This window comes from Ursus maritimus, unplaced genomic scaffold, assembly GCF_017311325.1.
Source record: "Ursus maritimus isolate PB19 unplaced genomic scaffold, ASM1731132v1 scaffold_3, whole genome shotgun sequence".
NCBI classification, from domain to species: domain Eukaryota; kingdom Metazoa; phylum Chordata; class Mammalia; order Carnivora; family Ursidae; genus Ursus; species Ursus maritimus.
This window is the reverse complement of record NW_024425563.1, coordinates 74,852,311-74,862,341: the sequence shown is the minus strand read 5'-3', so window position 1 is coordinate 74,862,341 and position 10,031 is coordinate 74,852,311. Positions and strand designations below refer to the sequence as shown.

Sequence of the window (10,031 nt, the reverse complement as noted above, 5' to 3'; positions counted from 1 at the left end):
CCAAGACAGCAAATGTGTTAGAGGTATGGTTTCTTCAATGATCAGGGATTCTCCTTGTTGAGCCATTTTTCCTATCCCTGCAGAGCCTGACCCTTCTTCAATATCCCTGTGAAAGCCCTTACATTCCTGTTGCCACTGCACTTCTTTCTCCAGAAAAGATTCCATTCATTTACACCCAGGGTGAATTTAAATAGATGCATTTGTCTCTTAGATATTTCTAACTTAAGCCTATTAGTCTAATACACATTAGAGGCTTTACCTTTGGGACATAGAATATATCAATAAAGGGAAGAAAAGTAAGTTATTGGGGGAAAAAGAGTTCGAATCACCCTAAAAATCACAGGACACAGGTGGCTGGCCTACTCCTTGTTAAGGGAGGAGAAAAGTAACATTCCCTCAATTTTCTTCCCAATGCTTGTGAAGTACACATCACAGCATCATCTTCCCGAAATATCTATGAATACACAAAATGAAACGAAGATTTCCTCAAGCACAAACCACTAGTCTTTACATCGGAACAGACAGAGAAGTTTATTTAAAAGATGAAGATTCTTGGGGTGGCTGGGTGGCTCAGTTAAATGAATGACTCTTGATTTTGGCTCTGGTCATGATCTCAGGGTCCTGAGATCGAGCCCTATGTCGACTTCCTGCTTGGTGGGGAGTTTGCTTGAGATTCTCTCCCTCTGCCCCTCCACCTGCACTCTGTTTCTCTTTCTCAAATACATAAACAAATCTTTAAGGAAAAAAAAGATGCAGATTCTCAGATTCTATCCTTAGGAATCTCTGGACTAGAGACCAGGAATCTGATTTTTTAACTAACACCCCTAAATGACTCTTTATGAACACTAATATTCAAGAACTATTGACTATATAAAATGTATGGAAATTATGTTAGGTAGAAAGCTTAATATAAAATATAGGCAAACAACATTTGGTTAATCAGATTTAGGGCTATTTTTCTCGGTAGTGGTAGAGAAGACAGAAAGCAAATTTCACTGTGAACTTGCTTTAGGTAAGTTAATTATAGAGGGATTTACCAGTATTTCTCAGAAAGGATTTAGAATCATCTTGGAACATTTTTATTATCTTGATTTAAGAAAGGATTTAATTTTAAATCATTCTAATTTGAAATAGCTAGTCGATATGATCAAATTTTAACCAAAAATGGTATTGGTATTTAATTATTTGACATTACCTCAGTCTGTTGTTCACAAATTTGAAATAGCTGAAGATCTTCTTGAGCAAGACAAAAAATATAAATTTAAAATAATTACTTTGGAACATTCACATCGTAAAACTGAATGATTCTTTTGGTTGTTATTAATAGATAAATATGAGACTCTGAGGACAACCATTTCCATTTTAAGTTTATACTCATAGTTTTTAATACAAAATGCAAATTATTTGCAATTTGTATTTCTTCCCTCAACAAACAGGTATTAACACATACATAATACTATTTAGAAAAAGATCGTAGGTTACATTTTAAACTTTTCTAGAGACAAATGTTCTGTGTTTGTTTTAAATGTTGCATAGATGATATCTGCCCAAGGGAACATGAAAAATAGAAAATACATTTTTACCCTGTTAATTGACTTCATCTTACTCCTTTTGTTTATTCTCTGATTAGAAAATTATATTTTACTTGCTCAAAACTCAATTTTGTAATTTAATATTCATTTAAGCAATACTTCTTATGCTTGGCTAAATATAAGGATCATCAGGGAATTTCTTAAACTTACTAATTCTCAGGCTCCACAGAAAAATTTGAGGGCTAGGGCTAGACTACCATGTGTTTTAGAAACTCACTGGGTAATTCTAATGTCTAGCCAAGGTTGAGATACCTGGTTTCCAGGAAGAAGACACCAGTTCTAGATGTGCAGAAGACTCTCTTGTTGCTAGATTTGCTAATCACATGAAGAGTTTCAATTAATAGACTCCAGCTGTGTGAGAGACTCACACCTGCTCATTGGCATGGTGTATGTATGTGTGTATATGTGTGTGCACAAATGTGTATGCATGCATTGGGATTTGTTTGTTCATTTGCTTGTTTTTACCATTAACAATACAAACAATTTTCGGAATGTTTTACTCTTCACACCAGTCTCTCTTGGACGTGGCTGGATGCTGCAGTCAAAGCCAAATTTTGCCTTACGTGTCCAAAGTGTCGCTGCCACCAAGTATTAGTGAGGAAAGGAGCTGAAGACAGCCCTTGACTTGTTGTTAGGCACCATAAAACTTACCTTAAATGTTTTTGTTAATATATTATCCAAAATACCTTCAAACTTAAAGGTATTACACACTTTAATCAAAATTAAAATATAGATCATTTCCAGTTTGCTATGTATTGGTTTCAATATATCAAATCAAGAGTATGCTTAAAATAATAGAGAAGACTATTTAATGATAAAAACATGAAAATATACTCAAAATATATAATCAAAATTTGACTTGAAATATATGTATGATGGAATCTCAATTTTATTGTGGAAAACGTTCTCAATATAAATGGGGAAAAGACAAAAGCTATAAAACACAAAGTTAACATTGTTTACTTCTGGGTGATGAGTGCCAGCAATCTTCTATTCTGTACTTTTCAAGTTTTCCCTTAATGAACATTGCATTGCAAAGCCAGATAACTTCCCAATTGGCTTTATAAATCAAAGGGATTTATAAAAAAAAAAAATTATATTAAATTTATTTTCTAAAAACATACTCTTATTTTTAATTTAAAAATAATGCAAAACTACATATTTTACCCATACTTTTCTGATTGTTGAATTCTTAAAGGAGGAATGATTTTGCCTATTTTTACCTTAGGAGAAATGATCTAAGTTGAGTTGATTTGGCTTATGCAACTCAGTTGGTTGGATTCACACATTTGCAGAACCCAGGAAGGCAAATATGTTCAAGAAGATGCAGCAAAATATCCACATGCCAACTCTCATTTTATCTACCCATTTTCTAATTTGTCTTGTCTCTTTTTCTTCTATGTTCTTCTTTCACTTTCAATAGCATGTTCACAACAAAAAGAAATTTTAATTTTGGCATTTTATTAAATGCCACTGGATAAGTGCCTGCAACATGCTCGGCTGCTAACATATATGAAATAGAGAATGCAGACCTTGTTTCCGAGCCTATGCCAGACAAGAATAAAGCAATTTTTAAATCTCCAATGATGTCTCTATTTTTATTTTTTTAATTTTCAAAGAGATTTTATTTATTTACTATTTGACAGAGAGAGCAGGAGCAGGGGAAGGGGCAAAGGGAGAGGGAGAGAGAGAATCTTAAGCAGACTCCGCAGTAAGCACAGAGCCCACCTCCGGGGCTCCATCCCATGATGCTGAGATCATGACCTGAGCCAAACTCAAGAGTCAGATGCTTAACCAACTGAGCCACCTCAGTGTCCCTGATTTTTCCATATTTAAAGAGTAACAGAAAAGATCAGTTGTCCAATAATTATCCTTAACTAGGACCTCATAATTAAGTAAATTTATGTTTACTAATATGAAGTAGAAGTGGTTGTTAAAACAAAAATAGGTTAAGTGATTTGATTTTTGAGGAAGGATGGTAAGTTAATGACAGAGGAGGTTGAAAGGAGAGACAGGGCTAAAACTGATGTAAATTAAGTAGAAGAAATCAATGAATGTTGAACATCTCATCAGAGACATGCTGCATGGTTCAGAGCCGACTGCAGCTTTTTCTCCTAAATTTCTATTTCTCTAATTACATTTATCCAAGTTAGTTAGAATGGTAGTTACAGAGCAGCCACTTGCATCCATGCTTCTAGACAAAAGGCAATGATATGCAAATTTTAAAAACCAAATTGCTCAGAAATCATGTTCTTAATAATTGTGAGCTAATAAAAGTATATGTAGGAAGACTTCTTAATGGCATGTAATAATATACGTAATATAATGTTAACTAAAACCAGTGGAATACAAACTTATAAATAAGGTGAGATAGTAACTATTTAAAAATATATGTATATTCCTAGGAAACAAACTGGAAATAAATGTACCCAAACTGATGGCTGTTAATAGTTGTCTCTGAGTGGAAGAATTGAGAGCAATTTTCAAATTACTTCTTCATTATTTTCTATTTTTAAATGCTTATTTCAAAAAGGAACTAGCTGTTTATTCAAATAGAGGAGTACCAAAAGTACACACAGCTATGTAAAATAAAGCTAAAATAATTTGAAATGAGGATAATTTAATTTAACAGAACCAAACAATCAAAACAGACTTATTCAGACATGCTAAACATAGAACTTAAGAATCAATATTTAAAAACAAATGAAACAATCCATAAGGAATACTGGAATTTAATAGAGACACATTCTTGACTTCTTTTTTTTTTTAAGATAGGCTCCACACTGGGTGTGGAGTCCAACGCAGGGCTTGAACTCACGACCGAGATCAAGACCTGAGCTGAGGTCAAGAGTCAGATGTTTAACCGATACCCAGGCATCCCTTTGACTTTCTTAATCACCTTTTTGTGTATACTGCTAGTCCCATGAGGTGAGGGGAAAAACATGGAGTTTGTGAGATCCTCATCAGAACATATAGAAAAAAGAAACTGAGTAAGGTGTACAGGCACTGTTTCTCAAAAAAGTAGGTAAACACATTCTTGTTTTTAAGTGATTGTTGATAATTTCAGAATGGAGGCTGTGATTCGAGCACTGAGGTGTGAAAGACACCATTTTAAAGTGAAAAAAAATGAATTCAATGCTGAAAAGAATCTTCAGGCTGAAAGGAGGTGAGGGAGCTGCTTTAGTCCCACCTTCTTCTCTTCAAGTCTCCACTTAAACACTTCCTCACAAGGCAGCCTAGTAAGTCAAAATGTCGTTCTACATTCATGTTGTCCCTCATGACTTCTCCCAAGTTATACAAAAGGAAGCTACACAAATTTGGCCAATGCTGTCATCTACAAAACAGGCCTTCAGCTATTGGAAGGGAGTTATGAGCACAGCCAGACAAGCTTTTTTAGACTTCTCTCTTTTATTTTCATGTTCTGGCTTGATTTATTCCTTAAAGTTTGGCACCCAAAACTAAAAATTACTTCAGATACAGTCTTACCAGAAGGGGAGCTTTCATAGGAAATGTATCCCAGATCCTCACAAATACTCAAAGTCACAAACCTCACCATAACATATAATTATTGAATACATACAATGCTCAATGCACTATTGAGTATGCACATAGGCATGCACGCGTATGCGCGCGTGCGCACACACACACGTACACACACACACACACACACTCACAGTAAAAAAGGAGAGCAAGTAGCTTGCAGGGTTACGTATTTAGCAATTAGCTGTGGTGATGCAGGAAGGAAGGACGGTGATGCAGATTGGTGACAGGTAAGTCAGGCCACTGAACAAGAGCCAAATCAAAGAGCTCTATGTGTCATCCTCAGCAGTACTGACTCTGTTCAGCCCTACAGAGCACCGAGATTGGTATATATATAAGCATCACTCTGATGACCAGGAAAAATATGGTTTGAATGGTAGCAACAGAAGAGGCAAGAGGATATATTGAGAGAATGTTGCAATCATCTATGTGAAAACTGATGTTCTAATCTAAGGTGGTGAACTCAAAGAGAAAGGTCATAGTTAAGATACATCAGAATTAGACTCAAAATTTATGTTGTTGGTGAGGGAGGGAGAGGCAGCAAGGATTATGCCAGGTTTCACCTCACTTTTTTGGACATAGCTAGTAATTTTTATTTAATTTTGCAAACCTGAAGTAAACAGCATATATAATAAGCTTTATTAGTCAATAAAAAGCTATTCTAGCAATCCAGTGCTGATTAGTACACTAAATGGAGTTAGAAAGCATTTTCCTGACAGCAAAATATTTAGAGAAAATACATATTTGTGCAAAATTATAAAATGCTGATAATAAGCACATTTAAAGGAAAATACAAACCTATTTTAATTTATTAAGCCAATTAAAGACTTAAGAAACTTCAACAGGATTGTGATATGTGTTATCACTTACCAAGAGGGTAAACCCTACCATCACATGGTATAACGATAGGTACCCAGTAGGCAGCTCGATATATGGGCCAGGGTTTGTGAGGGGAATCTTGACTAGAATTTCACTCATGGTTCCTGAAATTACGTAAATTCTCAGTTAAAGCTACATGATGGTGTAAAATCTGAAGGTGGATAGCTTCCTATGGAGTCAAGTTGATGTATTTAATGCCTCTCCATCTGCTTTCTCATTGGGATTATTAACAACTGAGTGTCAGACTTCTACCCCTCAAGAGTCCACTTGGGAGCTTACCTATCTTAATGAAAATTTTGCTCACATCTAAATATTCCAATATTTACCTTGTGACTATTCCAATTTTTAAAATGACTTGGACACCTTCTTTTGAACTTCCACTCACTGCCACACTACAAACTTCCTGTGAGCCAAAGTTAAGAATACCAAAAACAGTTGATATTCTCTTGTTACATCTCGGCTAGACAATCACAAAGTCAATTTCCTTTTCCCCAAGTCCCAGTCGTGTAGATCAGCTCCAATCAAGACCAGCCTTGTGCAGGTATCTTCTCTCCAATACTTAGTGATATCTAGGATGACAAGTAGAGTGGGTAGTGGTGAAATGCACGGGCTCTGGAGCTAAACTGCCTGGGTTCAAATCCTAACTCTGTCACCTTCAAGCTCTGTATTCTTGGGCAAGCAACTTTAGTCTTTAGATCTCAACACTGCCATTCTAAGAGGAGAAAAGAGTATGTACTTCTTGGTGTTTTCATAAGGAGTACACAGATAGTGCTAGAAGAGCGTCTGGCTCATTGTAAGTGCCACATAAGTGTTAGCTATCGTTTTTATTATTTGCTGTTTTAATATTATTTTACCTATTCATCCGCCTTTCAGATAGGATTCTTGGAATCTGGCATGACATTATCAAAAAATGTGAAAAAAGTATAATTAACTAATACTGTCAGCTTCCTATCATGAGAAAAAAAGAATGTGGATAAAGAATTTCTATTTAATCCTTTTCAGGAGAAAAATATGCTAAACTTTCATTCTATTATGACGCCTGTATATTTTTATAACAATCAATAATTTAAAGATAGATGATGAATATTTTATGGATTATAGCTGTGGTCAATCACTAATAATTCCCACTTATGTGTAACTTCAATAAATATTTAATATCTTTAGCCAAAAATGATCAAGGTGGGGAGGAAAATAGCATTGGCAAGTAGAAGTATAATTTATTTTGAAATGACAAAGTCTTCATGTATCCAGCAGAATCGACCATTAAATATAAAAAGGCAATCAGCTCCAAATTGCAGGAGCATCGTCAGAGATACGGCTCTGTGAGGACTGTCATTAACAGGCATTCACTGGTGTTGGTGTTCACTTGCACAGAAGCCTCTGTTGCTCACAACACAGGGCCACCATCTCATCTTTAAAGTCAGTGATGGGAGACTCTGGGAGCTGCTCTTCAACCCTATAAGGTTTTCTCAGTGCCTTGAAGACTCATTTACTGTATAAGGATATTTTTGTTGCAAGTAATAGAAAATACAATCTACATTGTGTTATACATGCTTTGGTTCTTGTAACTGAATCATTCAAAGGTAGGATTGTCTTCAAGTACGTTTTGTCGCACTTTAAGCTGCATTTCTCTTTGATTCTCTTTGCTCTTGCCTCCTCTATGCACATTTCATTTCCAGCCCGGTGTCCATCATGTAGCAAATTGGCTGAAACAGTTTCAGGTCCCACCAACCACATACAATATCCTCCAGAAGACAGACAGCTCTCTTCCTTGACCACAGGCCAAAAGCTCTGAGCTTCACTCAGGACCAACTTATGTCACAGGTCTATCCCTGATCAGTTATTCTGCAAGAGGGATGTGATTTTGCTGAGTGGTTGTGGCTGCCACAGAGTAGGGCAATGGCAGAATAAGGATTACTACTGTATTGCTACTTTTTCTTGAGTTACTATTATGGAGTCAGGTCTGAGATTCCATTCCTATTCTTATCAAAAGCTTCATTCCTTATATTTCATGCAACTAAACCACCATCAGTAGGATAAACACTGGAGCATTGTTTTCGTAAATGTCATGAAGACTCCAGATGAGCCAGCTGTCCAGTTTGTACGCTACATCGGCTGAAGTTCTCATATCCAGTACTATGCGGATTAGTACTTGTTCAGACAATGGAAAGTGTTGGTTAAAAGGGTACTTTTAAAAACAGAATTAAGTATATTATTCTAACTTAATCTTTAACATTTACTTAATAACTTTGTTTTATTCACAAGAAAGAATATACTTTTTCACAAGTTTATCTCCAACATTTCATCGGAATATTATTGGTTCATTCAGCTGTAAGTCAATATAACGTAACATCTATGACTTTTCTGAGTAATGCATGAGCTGTTGGTTCTAGATTCAATTTTATAGCTCCTTCATATACATCTTTATTTTTTTTCTGTCCATGCATGTACCAATTCTGCATTTGAGCAATGTAATTTGCCAGAACATTTACCACTAACCCCTGTGTTTTGCCTTTCAGTAAATCTCTGCACTATTTAACTGGCCCCAAATCAGCTAATACTCTACAGTTGTTACTATTTCTCATTTTTCAGAGTTTATTACAGCACTGGAATTCTCAGGTGGTATTTTTCACCTATATTTATCAAAGGATGAAGTAGAAATTTACATCCTAATTTTTTTATTATTATTATTTAAGACTTTTATTAACGGGTGCTTGCCGTTTATTGACTTTTTTGAAGAAATCAAGTTGTAAACTTTTATTACAAATTAAAAATGAGGTTCTTAAAAATCTCGACTTGACCAGATATGAAACAATTCAAAAACCTTTAAAAGTGTATTGAAGACAAAATAGGCTTTTTTAAAAACACGTTTGTCATTACCAAAAAGAGACGTCTTTGGGTAAAAATAATAAAAACCCCATTCTGCATAGATAATGCAGATAGTTCTATTTATCTGGTCAATGGGCAAAAAGCAAGCACTTAAGGTCTTCTGCCAGTACCTATCTTTTGTTCATTTCTTACTACTGGAGTTTCATCTTCATTCCTTCATGCTGTGACTAAACCGGATGATGGTAGGGATGGTAAGCCGGCATCTATTCAGCCCAGGAGTGGAGGAATTCTCAGCTGGTGGATCGGCTGCTTTTGCCTCTTTGCCATCTCGTGATTTAGGGTTTTCTGGGCGTCTGCGTTGGCAGTTGAAGTTGTGGCGGTACCGACAGTGACGTGGCTGCTGACCTTGGATCTCATCTCCTTGATTTTTCTTACCTTCCTCATTGCCATCCTGTCTAGGCTGTCCTTGGGGAGAAGGACTCTACGGAATGGTGGTCTACAACCCCAATACATATTCTGTCTCACTGGTCTACCCTGCTCTCCTGCACCCTGGTTGGCAGCACCTTCCGTCACTTCTCCCTGCACAGGACGGTTGGCATACTGTGGTCGACGCCCAGACGGTCTCCGCATGTAGTAAGGTGGGAGCCGTCGCCTACGGAAGGGCTGGCGCTGTTGGGTCTGGACTTTGGGGGACACTTTCCGATCCCTCACTCTTCTCCCCATTCTCACGATTCTGGTAATTCTGCTGGGAATTGCGTGGCAGACCCCTGCGCCGCAGAGAGTGTCTAGAATGGTTCCGGTCCGCTGCATATTTACTGCCCTGCACTGGAGCTCCAGCAGGGCGGGTCACAGTTGCTGCCTCCGGACCATTTTCTCCTTCCCCAACATCCAGCTCCGCAGTCTCTCCATCTCCAGCACCGTGAAGGTGCTTCCCGGGCTACTGTTCTTGATGGCAGTCTGGTGTACAAATGCATCTTCCTCGGTGTCATTCCTGTTGATGAAGCCATATCTGTTTCTCACACGGAACCACTGTACTGTTCCCAAAACCTTCCTTGCGATGACCTTCTTGTCCCTGCCAGCAGGCGCCAGCGATGTGAGGCTGCCCGGGGCCGCAGCTCCCTAAGCCACCGCGGGTGGTGCGGAGCTTGGTGTCTGCAGCGCTGAGGTGGGGGGGGGGGGGGGGGGGGGGGC

General features: G+C 37.5%; 1 pseudogene; it reads right to left on the bottom strand.

Moving 5' to 3' along the window:
- Nucleotides 1–9,048: 9,048 nt before the first annotated feature.
- LOC103658784 overlaps nucleotides 9,049–10,031 on the bottom strand; it is an 87,541-nt pseudogene continuing 86,558 nt past the window's right edge.